At 38.1% G+C, this 14,396-nt stretch overlaps 1 protein-coding gene across 2 annotated transcripts in view; it reads left to right on the top strand.

The window, feature by feature from the left end:
- LOC124156087 (ras-like protein family member 10B) overlaps window positions 1-14,396 on the top strand; it is a 147,927-nt gene that overhangs the window by 37,989 nt on the left and 95,542 nt on the right. The window lies entirely within an intron of this gene.

The raw sequence follows: 14,396 nt of genomic DNA, 5'->3' as shown, positions 1-14,396 counted from the left end.
AATAGCACCATATAATTCGTGAGAGATTAAATAGCATATTCGCGAAGCGTTAATTATAGCAATACACAGAAAATGGTTTTTTTTGCAAGTAAACGGCCAACTATTTCACTCGTCAGAATGTTACAAAATTACAGCGTAGGTGATTAAAATCATTGCGTATTTACGCATACTCGCAACCTGAAAAAATTCCCGGTCTTTTTACTAAGGGTCATCTTGGACGATATTGGCATTTAACTTCTCACTGTTTAGTATGCAACATGTTTTATGAAGTTGAATGAGAGCGATTGAAAATGAAAGAGTGTAGAAATTTTCATTCGCAACCTCTCTTTAGACCGGATATTTACACGTGAATTCTTTCACCTATGGGGAGAAATATGAGAACGCCGAAGCGCAGTCTAATGCGTCAAAAGATGGATGTGAATATTAAAAAATAATGTGAAAAAATGAGAGAATTGATATTGGCAAGACTGAGGAGGTATTCGCTTCACCCTAGCTCGTGTTTTCTTCAAATATGGTACGGGCGGCTCGAAAGGTTGAAAAAGGAGGAATTGAAGAATGAAATTCTATTTGCGCCGGAGGCTATTCCATCCTCACGCAAGCAGACACCCATCAGAAGGGAGAAGAATCTCATAACGGGGAAATATTTTCACGGCAGCAGGAAATTCCTCCGGAGCCCGTTCTTTCTCGAGGTGGGAGTTTATTGGACAATTTTCACATTTTTCCCGAAAAGAAGATGGAGACATTGCTTCTTTTCGGGGTGAAGTCAATCGGGCTTCCACGAAATGTAATGCGATTCGAGATGGCATCGGTGAACTTGACCTCGACAATGGGGAAACACTCTGACGTGAAACGCAGTGCCGTGAACAATCTCCAAAGACATTTCCTCAGGCTTGATTGATTTTGATCGCTCGTTAGAGCTGGGATGGAAATGAAATCGAAAGAAGAGAAATGGTGAAAGAGTGTCAGGGAGGCATCAGTGGGTGGCGAAGTTTAGTGGTTCGCGGGGAACACGAGGTGCAGACATGGTGACCCATATTCACTCAAACCTCGATTCCCGTGTCATACACCAGAGGGCCGCGTTGGAAAAAATTCCTTTATTTTCCTTACAGCCTCTCCTTCTCATCGTACCTATCTCTCGCACATAATAATCGCTGTTGATAAAAAGAAACAATTTCCCCTATTTTACCGGTTTAATTAAAATATCGTTTTCATTTTCCTGTTTTATCAGTCATGGCATAATAGAAAGAATTATTTTGGATAATTAAATGATAGTATATGAGAACAGATGTGCGTTGAATTCTTATTTATTAATTTTATCCCTTAGCCAAAATTCAGCAAGTTTGAATTTATTTCCAAAATGTTTATCTTTTCCATTTAAATTTTTATGTGGCTTGAATTTTTGTTCCTCTTCCTTATAAGGCTGGCGTTATTAAATTTCATACGGGCTGTTGGTATTTTGCATTCAGTAGTGGACAAATTCTGACCAAATTCATTTGAGGATTTAAATTAGTAGAGGTTGAATATTTTGGTGCTATTTGGTTGATTTATAGTGACGTCTTAGGTTTCGACATTCAGTGCCATCTTCAGGTGGATGAAAATAAAAGTTATCGCTCAAGTGCCCTTTATCTAAGAGGGTCAGGGATAAAAGAGAATGTAGGCTTGAAAAATTATTATTGTGACGACTGCAAAAATCAGCTATTCTAAACTCTACAATTTAAACCTGAGCGTAGCTAATTAAAAAAACACATTTATTTATGCAATTTAAGCTAATTATGAGCTATGGCGCAAACAGTTGTTTTCAAATTAATTTACAAACCTTTATAGTTGGTCTTATGATATTTTCTTACTTCCGACGTAATACCAACCTTCGCACTTATCATCAAATCCAATGTTTTTTGGCACATGTTGCGCACCCATGAAGATACACGCGTTCGTTCCTATTGGGTCTTATGGGAAGTAAACCTTCATTCTACTCTTGAGTGGCCAAATGACGGTCTAATTTCGAGGGTAATGACTACCGACAAGTTTCCGCGGGAGAATTATATCGTAAATCGCTCGTCCCGCCGGTTAACTAAGCTTCAGGGTCAGCCGGCCACAATGCGGCCACTTTGAAGTTTTGAAGAGGGTTTTGACCGTGAAAAAAGTACTCAAAAATCTCTACTAAGCAGCGAATGGAGCGAAAAAAAGGCGATGAAAAAGTTGGGAGAACTATAGGGAAGGGAGAGATTTTTAATGGTCGGATTACTCGGTTAGAGGAGCGAGCCATTTTTCCGGCATTCATTTCGACGAGGCTAAAGTTGAGTGAAATGACAGGTTAACATGAAAACGACTGCGAAGGAAGGCGGGTTCATACCTTCATCTTTCTCTAACTTTCTTCTCTCTCCCTCCTCTCCTGGATTGGGAGCGTTTGATCTCTGAAATGGGTCAAGAGGTTTTCGAGCAGCCACGTCGGACCGGGAGAGGTGGTACCGGGGGAGGGGAAAGGGGGACAGTCGATAATATAAAATCCTCCGCTTGGGGACGTGAGCGCGGCAAAGAAAGGGCATTTTGAATGACAATCCTCGGAAAGGTTTCTGTGAGGGAAAAATACGGCTGGGCAAATATTTGCGAGCGCTCTTCTCCTCTTCTAAGCCGAAAAAAGAAGAAATTCACCGCTTGACTCGCCCCGCTCAAGTCATTTTCTTTTGGAACGTGATTTCGGAACCATTATCGGACTTTCGGTCTTCGGCTTGTTGCTAACCGATTCCGAAATGACGAATGTCTGCTCGAAGGATGAAAACAATTACAGGTCAGAGAGAGGCTTTTGGGAACGAGTTCTCTGCAACCCAGCTTGTCTCCTTAGCTCTGTTAAAGGATCATTTGTTGGAGAAAAGTATTTCAGAGAGGGGAGCAATGAATAGTAGGGCGTGTGATATTCTTTTCAGTAAAATTTTCACAACCCTTGTTACTAATAAGTGAAAAATACAGCTACCATTACGTACGCCTATTTGAAGAGACTTGTAATGTTTTAAATTGGCTCCATTAAGTGGATCCGTAGTCTATTTATTAATTTAAAAATTGATATCGATAATAATTTTACTTTGAAGCCATTTTGTCAGTTAAATTGCCGTTCTTTTTCGGTTGAATCGGTAGAAACATGACGTTTTTTTCGAGAATATAATAGATTCACGTTTGTATGAATCAATGCATGGAACAGCTGCTCCTATATTTTATATCTCTTTGTATCAGTGTGCCTGAGACAGGGGCTTCATTTATTGCGACCTATTTCCGTAATGTAAAAGAGGACGTTATTGCATCATTAAGTTGTTGAGAACGTTAACGTCATTTCTTTTAAGGTTTCTGTAATTTTCTACTTCAGCAGAATGAACATAATGAATGATTAAAATGTTCTTCTTGTCATTTCTACGTTCCATAATTTGTTTACTGTGCTTTAATCATACATTCAGGGTGTTTTTTGTGAGTTCAAAGAGATATTATCAAGCCTTTAAGCATAATTAAGTCATCAAAGGACTTGAGATATGCGAAAATTCGATGCGAAAAAATAAACGGAAATATATAGTGAATTCGCAATGACGTAGTTTTCCTTTGCATAAAAGGTGTAATGCAATGCAATAGTAATGTGACCTTATGTAGAGAGGAAATAATAGAGATATGTTTTGGAAAATTTATTCATTTCTGTGTGTTAAAAATGAGACCAAGTGAGGTAGTAATCTTTTCATAGTGAAAAGGATCGAACTACGTTGGAGATTGAGCATGTTACCATGAGTGACACCGTGGAAGATGGAGGAGTTGATAACTTGTGGGTAGGAAATTTCAAGGGGCAAATGCAAGGGGCAGGAGAATAAGTTGACATTTTGGCATGGATCTAAATTGCCTCATATAATCGAACAAAGCGTTTGAAGAAGTGAACTGGAATATGAGTAGAGCGCGTAGGGTCCATTCGTATGTCTTCAAAAAGAATTAAAATTAGTGGAGTGGCCAATATTCTCGTTACCCAATAAATATTTATAAGAAAATCAGTTTAGACTGGATGACTGGGTGATTAGTTAGATAAGACGATACGAATGAGGGTGCCGACGAAGAGTCAGGGCTAGCATACATTTTTCCAGGGGTCGGAGAGGGGTGCTTGACATCGTCCTTCATTTCAGACATAAAATCAGAGGAGAATGACCACTTATTTAAACAAGAGGATCCATTTACCTATTTGGTCGAACATGAAAAGGCAGCGGACCAGGCTGTATACATCAGGAAACATAATGAAGATACACTTTTGTATGTTCCACAAGAGTTTTTAATGCCGACCCAGGTTTCGGCAGTACGCACTGTCATTATCAAGCTGAATTTTGCGAGCTTATATAAAAAAATTTTTTTTTGTATATTCACCTTGATAATGACAGTGTGTACTGCCGAAACCTGGGTCGGTTTTAAAAACTCTTGTGGAACATACAAAAGTGTATCTTCATTATGTTTCCTGTCAACAAGTTCCACCAAATATCGCCTTCCAACCTTAAGCTGATCTGTATATATCAGGATGCGAAAGAATTTCACTAAGGAGGTGTTTAAAATAGGAGAGATATAATGATAATATCGTTATGTCAGAGTGTGAAGAAAATCCGGTGCAGTATCTTTCATGGGGTGCGGCGCTTTGATCTGTGGGAACCGGAGGCTGAGGAAGAGGTAAAAGAAAAGCCTGGAGACGACCGAAATATTTGTGTAGAGGAAATGGAGACAGTGAACATATCTGAATGAGTTCTAGTCTGGGGAGGCACACGGAATACGTACAGTGTTACATGAAAGAATTTTGATTTAGCTGGGATGGGAGCGAAATGGGCTAAGGACTATGGGTTGAATGAAAGGGATTAGGCCATATTAAAAATTATTGACTGAAAACTGATACCAGAAGGGTTGACAGGCCAAGGTGATTCCTGAGTATCTTTATGTAAATCGACCATTACTGGTACAATCTTTCAAAAATTGTCTGAGTAACAGTGAGGCGTAATTCTGTGATCATTTGTATTCCTTGGGAAGCTAATACGTTCTGGTTCTACATAAAGTGCGTGAGTGGATTTACACGAATGGCAAAGTACACAGCGAGCTATAGCGTAATCCATCGAAAGAGTTGTAATTATGAGGTAATGAGGCTATAATTTTGACGGCCTTTCTCTGACAAAACAGGAAAAATGCCTTTCAAAACTGGAATGTATTGAAGCAATTAATAAAGCCTGTATTTCCTCATTTTTTGGTGTGATCTGAATTAATAGACATGTTTAACTTCGCAAAAGTAAAAAAATGTATCTTACAAAAAGGCGATTTATAGTGAAAATTGAATAAAATGTTATGGTATCTAATCGTGTTTTTGCACTGAAATTGGCGTTTTTTGTATCTAATAGTTTTGAACTCATTACTTGCACATGACAGGTAATGGAATTTTTGATACTTGATATTTTCATCAACCATGCACACGTTAGTACACAACATTTTATTTAAAATACTCTTTATACCAGCTCACACTTAAGATTTTTTGGCTCAAATCCTTTGAATGTCGGCCGGTTTTTTTCTATTTTACTCTCCCCGTAACGCCGAGCATGGCATTGAAATATTGGTGACCCTAAAACTCCGAATTTATCGTGACTTTAAACCTTAGAGTAATGCCTGAATTTATTTCAGGCGATCCCTTTAACACTATCGTCCCATTTTTGGAGCGAATTAAGCCTCTTATTTAGCGAAGTGAACCATATCAGGGTCCGTCACGCGCGGTCGGATTCAGGCGAAGTCTGGCGTGATAAATAAAAAAATATTAGGCAAGCTAGGGCGAGTTTCTCTCTTGGGAAAAGAGAGGTCATACAAGAATAAAAATAAAAGACGTAGAGAGAAAGAGAGAGAGAGAGGGAGAGAGAGAGGGTAAGCACGGGGTATGAAGGGAAGATAGGTGGGATTCGTGGCTGATGCCGTACCATGGACTCAGACCCGTGTAACAGTTTTTTGAGGGTATTCACAGGTGGAGTTCCTATGCCCATGTGAAAGAGTAATATGCGAGGATGACTTATTGATACATGAGGAGCATGTAGATGGCAAGAACGAAAAAGGAAGACCTCCAACATAATGTATGGAACAGTTGATGAAAAAGCTTAGCTGATAGGATAAGTGGAGAGCTGCGTCCAACCAATCTTAGGATAGCTGACCAGTGGTGATGATGATGAGGAAAATACAAGAAGAAAGTAAAACACAAGGAAATTACCTATTCTATAATATAACTGGCTCTTAATACGGTTACGTATAATAAAAATAAATATTAACCACCGAATTCATAGTCATTTTTATTACAAAATACGTATTTTTCTTGCGTCTTACTTTCTGCTAGATTTTTCCAAATCATCGTTAGTTAGCAATCCTAAGATTTGTTTGACACAGCTCTCCATTTAATTCTTCTATAAGCTAATCTTTTCACATCGACTTCCTGATTACTAATTCAGTCCTCAGTTAAGTATTTATCCGTGGTATTTTACTTTCAACCTCGGAGGCTCATCCAGGAAAAGCTTATTTTTTTAAATAGCGCTGATTTTTTTTGTTGATTTACCAGCATCAGTCACTTTGCAGTCTGTACTTTCTAACCAACTTTATAATCAATGTTATTTTTGGCCGTCACTTCTCAGATTGCTAAAGATTCATCCGAGTTTTATTTTATAAGAAAGGAATTGTGAGCAAAAGAATTATAAAATATACTGTAGCTTATCATATCCAAAATCCATCATAAATTTGTGTTATCTTTTTTGACAATACAATTAGTATTTTTAGGATAAATTTCATTTTTAGGCACCATGAAGCACAGATTGTGACGGTGAATTATCCCTTATTCTGTCAAGCATTTTAGCACCTTTTTTACGTATCATACCTATATCTTCAGGTCTTAAATTTGGCACCTATCCACAGTGGGGAATAAATTAATTACACTTTTTTTAAAGTTCATTTGTGATGATTAACAGGCTCGAGCTGGATTCCTTAATGTTCTTTCTGGATGTAACTATGTCACGAAGGGCTTTGTTTTACAAACTACCATATGAACAGCGGTGAAGTTAATATTAATTGCCACTAAAAAATATCATCTGATTGAATAAATTTCGATTCCCAGTCCGGAGATAATTTTTCGAGAAGCATTTGATGGGACCATTTTATATCGCGCAAGAAGCACCGGGATAACAAAAACTGCCACGTTTAAGTTAAAACTACCTTGAATTTTCTTGCCTATATAGATTTTTCATTTGAAAAACTTCAGATTTTAATATGAAAACATTTTAATGGAAGGAGGGCTTAATATCCGAAAGCACCCTCTCTAACTAATCCAGTGTTACAGAGGAAGTCATTTTAGCGTATAGCAAAAGCAAAGTGAGTTAAAAAATGAGGAAAAGATTAAGGGAAGCTGGTGGAAGCAAGGGGAAAGGCGTCGGGGGCGCCAGGCCTGCCGGTAGACGTAGATTGATGAGCGAAAGAAAATCAGCGACGCACTTTAATGGGACGAGGAGGAGGGTTGGCGCGTTCAGTGGCTGCGACGCTGCAGAAAGAACGGTGCTGAGCAGGGCGGGAGCAAAAAGAAAAAAAAACCGTTGATGGGTGGGGAGTGGTAGGAGAGGGAACAATGATGTGCGAAAATGAACGATACAGCGGGCGAAGGACAAGGGATGGCCTCACAGAGTGGAGTGGCTGCGAGTGCCCAAGTAAGCGAGAGATAGGGTTGGCAGGGGCGATAAGGGAAGCGAGGAAGGCTTCGGAAATAGCCTTGTCAAAATAAAAATAAAGTAGGACAGCCCCGAGAGGAGAAGATGAGGAGGATGTACTAATAGAGAATTAAATTCATACCCTTATAATTCTCATCATGCATCAACCTAGGTTGGTAATGTGCCGAGAATCACTGTATAGAATTTCTTGTAAGTAATTTTATGGAACGTACATAGCAGAAAGTTTATAGATAAGGAATAAATTGCAAATTATTGGGAATTATTTGCAGCAAAAAATCAATTTTAATAGAGTCAGAATAAAGTAGAATAGCCCGGAGAAGATAAGGAGATTGGACGGAGAGAAAATTAAATTCACCCTTTGAAATTGGTGATCATACATCCGCATAGGTTGCTAATGTGCCGAGAATTGCTGTATAGTTTTTTTCTGTAAATTATTTTAGTGCACTGAAATGACAGACATTTTATAGATGAGAAGGAAATAGCATGTTATTGGAAATATATTTTGGTGATAAATAATAGATTTTATAGAGTTATATGATTTTTCGTAGCGGAATTTACGTTACGTTTTTGTGACTCATTTCTTCCATCCAGCCTAGTCCTATAAATTTTATTTTTAATAATAAAGATATTTGGAATCGATTTGGTATCTCTCAGTAATCGGACAAGGTGAGGTTGAGTCTGAGTTTCCGAATTGATATGATCACATCCGGATAGCTCTTGGGCATTCAAATGAATGGTTCAATGAGTTATCCATTGTTTGATGTAGCAACGATGACACAATGGAATTGAGCATTTTATTTTCGAAGTGAACCCTTCTAGGAAACCGTTACTTGCGCCCCACTGGCGGTACCGTTAAAGTTCACATTATTTCCCGCATTTGGTTATCTCTCCATCGTCATCCAATTTTAATAAAAAATTCGTAAATTCAGATTAACAACTCAGGTGAGCTTCCACTTGCCTTTCCTCAAGCATTGTTCCAGCATTGTTCCATCTATACGAATATTCCTCCCTAGGGGCGCAAATCACTGCACATGAGCAGGGGAGGAGCGAGTTCAGGACTACTTTTATAATGTAATTATTTTTTCGGGCCAAAAATATATGCAGCTAAACATATAATTGGCAGTTTTTGTTATCCACTCACTTCTTGCGCGATAAAAAAAAGTTGATGGATTTGAGAAAACTATTTTGCAGGAAAAGATCAGCTCTCAAGCCAATTCGAATCTACATTCTCAACCCTCCTCTAACCTACTCGCTTTTATTCCTCGTCATGGACCCGCCTACTCGATGCACAAAGGGAGCAGTTCATTCACGGGAGCCACTTGCGTTGCCACGGAAAGGACCGAAGGTTGGGACGGGGTATAAATGGAGTTGGTGAAGAGAGAAGAGGGACATGAGTTTGTCGAGGGAGAGGCTGTCCTTATGGGAGGGGGAGGGAGAGGGCCCTTAAAAGGACCTCTTTCGGAGGAGACGAGGCGAAAGGCTGGAAAGGAGGATGGTACAAGGGAGATGGTTGATAACAACGGAAATGAGAGAGGAAAAGAGGGGAAGAAATGGGTGCGCAGTGTGGATCCTTTAACCTTATGCTCAACTTGAAAAAAATTTATATGGCTAATACGGTTTAAGGAATCAGCACAGCATTTTGGCGGTAGTTTTTCATGCGCTTATAATTGGTTTCCTAATATATTATACTTTTGTACATTAAGATATTGATATATTCATTGGAAACGTTTGTAGATTATAGAAATGTCCGTAGCTGATCAATTATGAATCGGTATTATACTGGCAAACATAATCAATGAATGAATGATAATCGAGTTAAATAAATTACACTTTCTGCATTTTACGTTTACAAATTTTACTGCATATTTTGAGTCAGCATTTTTCAACAAGTTGCAGCATTATTAGGATTCATGAGGCCTGCTGTGGTGCAGGGAAACATTTTTAACTTGTGGAATAAATTTTACTTTGGAAGTAGCGAAAATTATTTAATATTAATACTGCATTAAAATTACATGAAGTAAAGGCCTCAATTATCAATTTCAATTTGTAAATAATTGCTGTCCACTCAATTGATTTACGAAATTTTCATAGATGCCGTGTGCTTGCAGTTTATTCGATAAAATTTGGTTCAAAATTCAGTGAACGAAGACTTTTGGAGAATAATTTTACTCAGCTTGGGTTCATTGAGGAGACTGCCTTAGTGTAGCCCTTTATTCGTCGGGTAAGACGTTTAATGGTAGTGCTTTATCGTTAAAGAGCGGTTTACGCTGGCTCAATAACCAGTTTTTCAATACCTATTTAATAAAAAAAATTGGTCCTCTCGCAAAATCTCTTTCTCGGCATAATTCCCAATCATACTTCATTATATGTGAGGATATTTCAAGTGAAATAGTAGTATTATGTGTCCTGACTAAACAGTGCCCTGTAAATTGTAAAAAATACTATATTTTTGGTAGTAATTAGGAAGCCTAGCTCTATGCAGTTTTTCAACTTTATTGAGCCATAGTCTTTTCGTAGTTCATAATGAAGTAGTGATAGCAATTTATTATTCCTTAATATAGTACTTAATATTCGCTCTCTAATATGTTTTAGCATTAATATTGAGATAAATTTTGCATGATCTGTTTAAGGCCACGGAAAGGCTCAGGGCTATGCATGAAATTTAAAAAGACAATTCAAAAAAACGTACTTGAAAAATCGCATTTTTATCGTGAAAACTGTGCTTAAGATGTATAGACAATCATGGAGAGGATTCAACGCATTAAGGTTTAAAAGTAACTTCCTTCACAATGGTACTATATATGGTAAAATACTTCAATCGGCTGAAAATGAGGGCTAATAAATTTCTTTTAAGTATGTTGTTTTTTACTCATGGGATCTAAACACTTTCAGTCACGTTGCATTAGAAGGGTAAATAATGTGCTTATGGTTGGTAAATTATGAGGTGGATTTAAGTAAAAATCTGCTATAATATCGTGCGAAAAATCCACAGAGAAAAAATCATTCGCACTGACCAGGATCCCGGTTTGTGCATTGCGGGTGACTGTCGTAAAGTTATCACCGTGGCTAGTCCCGGTATACTTAAATTTGCTATAATATCTTTTTAAAATTCACTTTAGAATTTTATCAGGCATTAAAGGACGTTCAACACACAAATTGAATTTTTCGAAATCCTAGTTATCATGCATGCTATATATCATGCTAAAAAATGTATAAAATAGTACTATTCGAACTGGAGAACATTTTTGAGGAGAAACATCAATGGAAACCAGTGGACCATAGCTTGGTCTTTGTAGCCAACTGGGGGTAAGTTACGCCAATATATAAGCATTGGGTACGCAGGTTTTGAGCGGTGACAAAACTGCGAGAAGGCAGAGTGTGGAAGGGGATGGTCAAGGAAAGAATTGGGGCGTGGCTTGGAGACGAAAAAGGGACATGGTTGTAGATGGGCATCCAAAGGAAGACGGACACCTACCACTCTCCTCATCGCTGTCGGGAAATCTCCTCCTGCTCCTTCTCTCCTCTCTCTCTCTCTCAACCAATATCCCGAGGTCCTCCACATATTTTATTCGTACCCTCGCATCCCGGTCGTCTTTTTTTCTTCTCTCCTGGAGAGCTTCCGTCGGCATTTTTCTTCCCTTAGCTGCCGTGAAACATCCTCTTATGGCTCTCCAACCTTCAAAACTTGGAGGGTGCTCTCCAAAAGATTGGCACTAACCAGAAATTACTCCTCTTCACGAGGGTCTGCTGCGAGCTAGGCAAAAAATAAACTGTATCCGCACGCTAACCTAAAGTAATGCTATTTTCCTGCCAGTTATCTCCCTTACTTCCCTGGAAGTGAGGATAAATACATGATAAAAACTGCAAATTGTGAATTCCGCAATTTAACATAAAACTTTTACACAACTTCCCATGGTTTGGACATTCCATGTCATTTTCAAGGTCTCAAATCCAAAGGTAGAATGTCGAAACCATGGTCGGTAGTATAATAGTTTTACATTGAAGTGTGAAAATAACCATTTGTAATTTTTATCAAGTATATGTCGCATTTCAACCAAACGAAGTCCGAAACCATTTTATATGTTAGGATAAATACTTCGTATTTATGAATAAATAAATAAAAATAGTTTGCTGTATTATTTATTTAAATATGTGTTGAGTGAGAAGTTTTTCAAAATTAACTTTGTGTTGGGAATGTAATTGATCCATAATATGGGTTTTACAATGTATGCTTCCATTATTATAGGCTCGTCACCGATAAATAGATGGAGTACATGAGTGCTACGATACTCTCACCTTTTTCTGAGTCAAACGTTTTTTTACATTAGTTAACATTCTATTGAATATTTATAAGAAATTTGGCAAATAAGTGTTGACGAAAAGTAAACATGCAGCAAGTAGAGTGCTCTATGCACCTTTTATTGCTAACTTTTTTAATGATGAAAGTACTGTTGTAAGTATTCATCGCCCTCCCTTTTCTACATCCAATATTCCATCCAATTCTCTTCTCCGTGGCAATGCTGAAAAGATAATTGATTTATGTAATAAAATTCAATTAATTTATGAATTATATGTGTTATAATGACTTTTTTGTGTCATCTGAAAATCATTAAACAACAAATATACCACTCTTGGGAACTATTATAAAGTTTGTGAGGTTTCTCACTTATATTTGAGAACTTATATTTTCTTTGGCACTGAGGAAAAGGAAATAAGCTTCCACAAGTCAGCATATATTGGTTTGTTGCTCTAGAGATACTGTATATATATACATTCTGGCGTCAATAAATATGTTTCCATCATCCACCATATCCGCCAATAACGAATGAACCCTGCCTAAGGCGGCAGATTGGAGCGGAAAAAAGCGTTCTGTAAGGGCTCGGAATCGGAAGATATGCAAGTCGAGAAAAAAAGGGGTCGCTGTCATCGAATCTTTCCGTTTCTCGTTCGCCTTTCTCCGCTTGGATGTTTGCTCGTCAACACACTTCCTTCGTGATCCGCCCCACAGCTGGCTAGTCCCTCCAGTCCACTCAGCGATTCAGGCAGTATCCAACGTTCACTTTTCATCTCCTCTGGCTTCCATTTTCCTTTCCACACTCAGCGGAGGTCTTCAATTTCACCGCCATCCTCTTTTCATCCCAACTTTTTCCGGAGCCTAGGCACTGACAGTGGTTCATCTGACGCAGGCAAAGCATATAATCATAGCTATTCCTCGACTTAACGAAAACCCTTGTGTACATATAAAGGTATTCGGGAACTTCGTTTCGCATTTTACCCAGGGAGGTTGTAAATATCTTGAGGCGCTGTTTCTGAGTTTTTGGCGTGGCCAAATTTCCGCCATCTTAGTTTGACAATTTTTGGACTCGGTCTTCGACTGATATTTAGAGGTGGCTAAAATTTGTTCTAAAAATTAACCAAATTAAGTGAAAAAAACCTGCCATATTCAATAGTATTTCGCCGGTGATTATTATAGCATTCTTCTCATCATTCGCGATACTTCTATTAATGCATGAATTCTATTTCTGTTAGCCACTTTACTGGTGGGGATATCCTTGAAAATATAATTTAATTTCCCTTGGCTTAAATAAAATTCAATACCTGTATAAGTGCAGGCAAATAACTAGTTTACTCTCGTAAAATTTTATTTTCAGCTGAGCTGGTCGTAGAACTTAGCCGTGGTTATTGATAATAATTTTTTCCTTGGAAAAGATATTGGGTCATAACTTCGCGAAGCCTACCAATGAAGTGAGAAAAAAATGTTTACATTGTGCGCTCCATAGTTTATATTAATGTATTAACGAGTTATGACCAAAGATTTCTCCAAATAGTTAGCATTGACCCTTATGGGATTGTCAATGTTTTGGTCAAAGTGGGCGTAGATTTCCTACTCAATCACCCCCATTCCGGCCACACTTCGCTCCACGCTCGAAACCAATGGTGCCCCCTCCAGATATTTACAACCTCCTTGATTTTACCCCTTTCACCAGTCTATGGAAATTGTGATATGGAGTATTTATTTTATATTATATTTTTGCGAAAATTTTCCGCTAATAACGCATGTATTGTGAAAACCTTTTTCTTTGGTAGGTACATTTAGCCTGTATTTGGTTTGTGTGGGATGTGGAAATTAAGGCGGGTGTATTGATGACCTAAGACCATGTGACGACGTGATGGTTTGCTTATCACCATTAAACGCGAGGGTCATCCGGCACCACTGCAATTCCCTTTTCATGATGTGTTATTTCCTGAATGAGCAGTCATTTTGATACTGAGTGCACCGACGGCTACGGTCATTTCGCACAACTCCATTATTTGAATTTAATTAGAGATAGGTAATTCATAGAAAAACGTAGCAAAAAGCGTACCAATACCGTATTAAAAATAAATATTCCTATCCAAGAAATTTGTTAAAAGATTTTCAGTCATATTAGCCCGGTCAAATTAGCCCAAAAAATAGGGGTACCCATGCATAAATTGCCAACAAGCTGAAAATTCTCATAACTTAAAGGATACCACTCTTATGAAATCCTGAAAAGTCCCCATCGATCCCGTGTGTGCAAAAACTTTTATTCAAGGTCAAAGGTCTCAAAAATGAGTTTTTTGCATTTTTTGGCCAAACGGTTAGTTTTATGATAAAAATTGCTCAGATCAAAATTGTAGATC

This window comes from Ischnura elegans, chromosome 3 (assembly GCF_921293095.1).
Source record: "Ischnura elegans chromosome 3, ioIscEleg1.1, whole genome shotgun sequence".
NCBI classification, from domain to species: Eukaryota; Metazoa; Arthropoda; class Insecta; order Odonata; family Coenagrionidae; genus Ischnura; species Ischnura elegans.
Note: the sequence above shows the minus strand (reverse complement) of the source record. Positions and strands in the feature narration are given on the sequence as shown.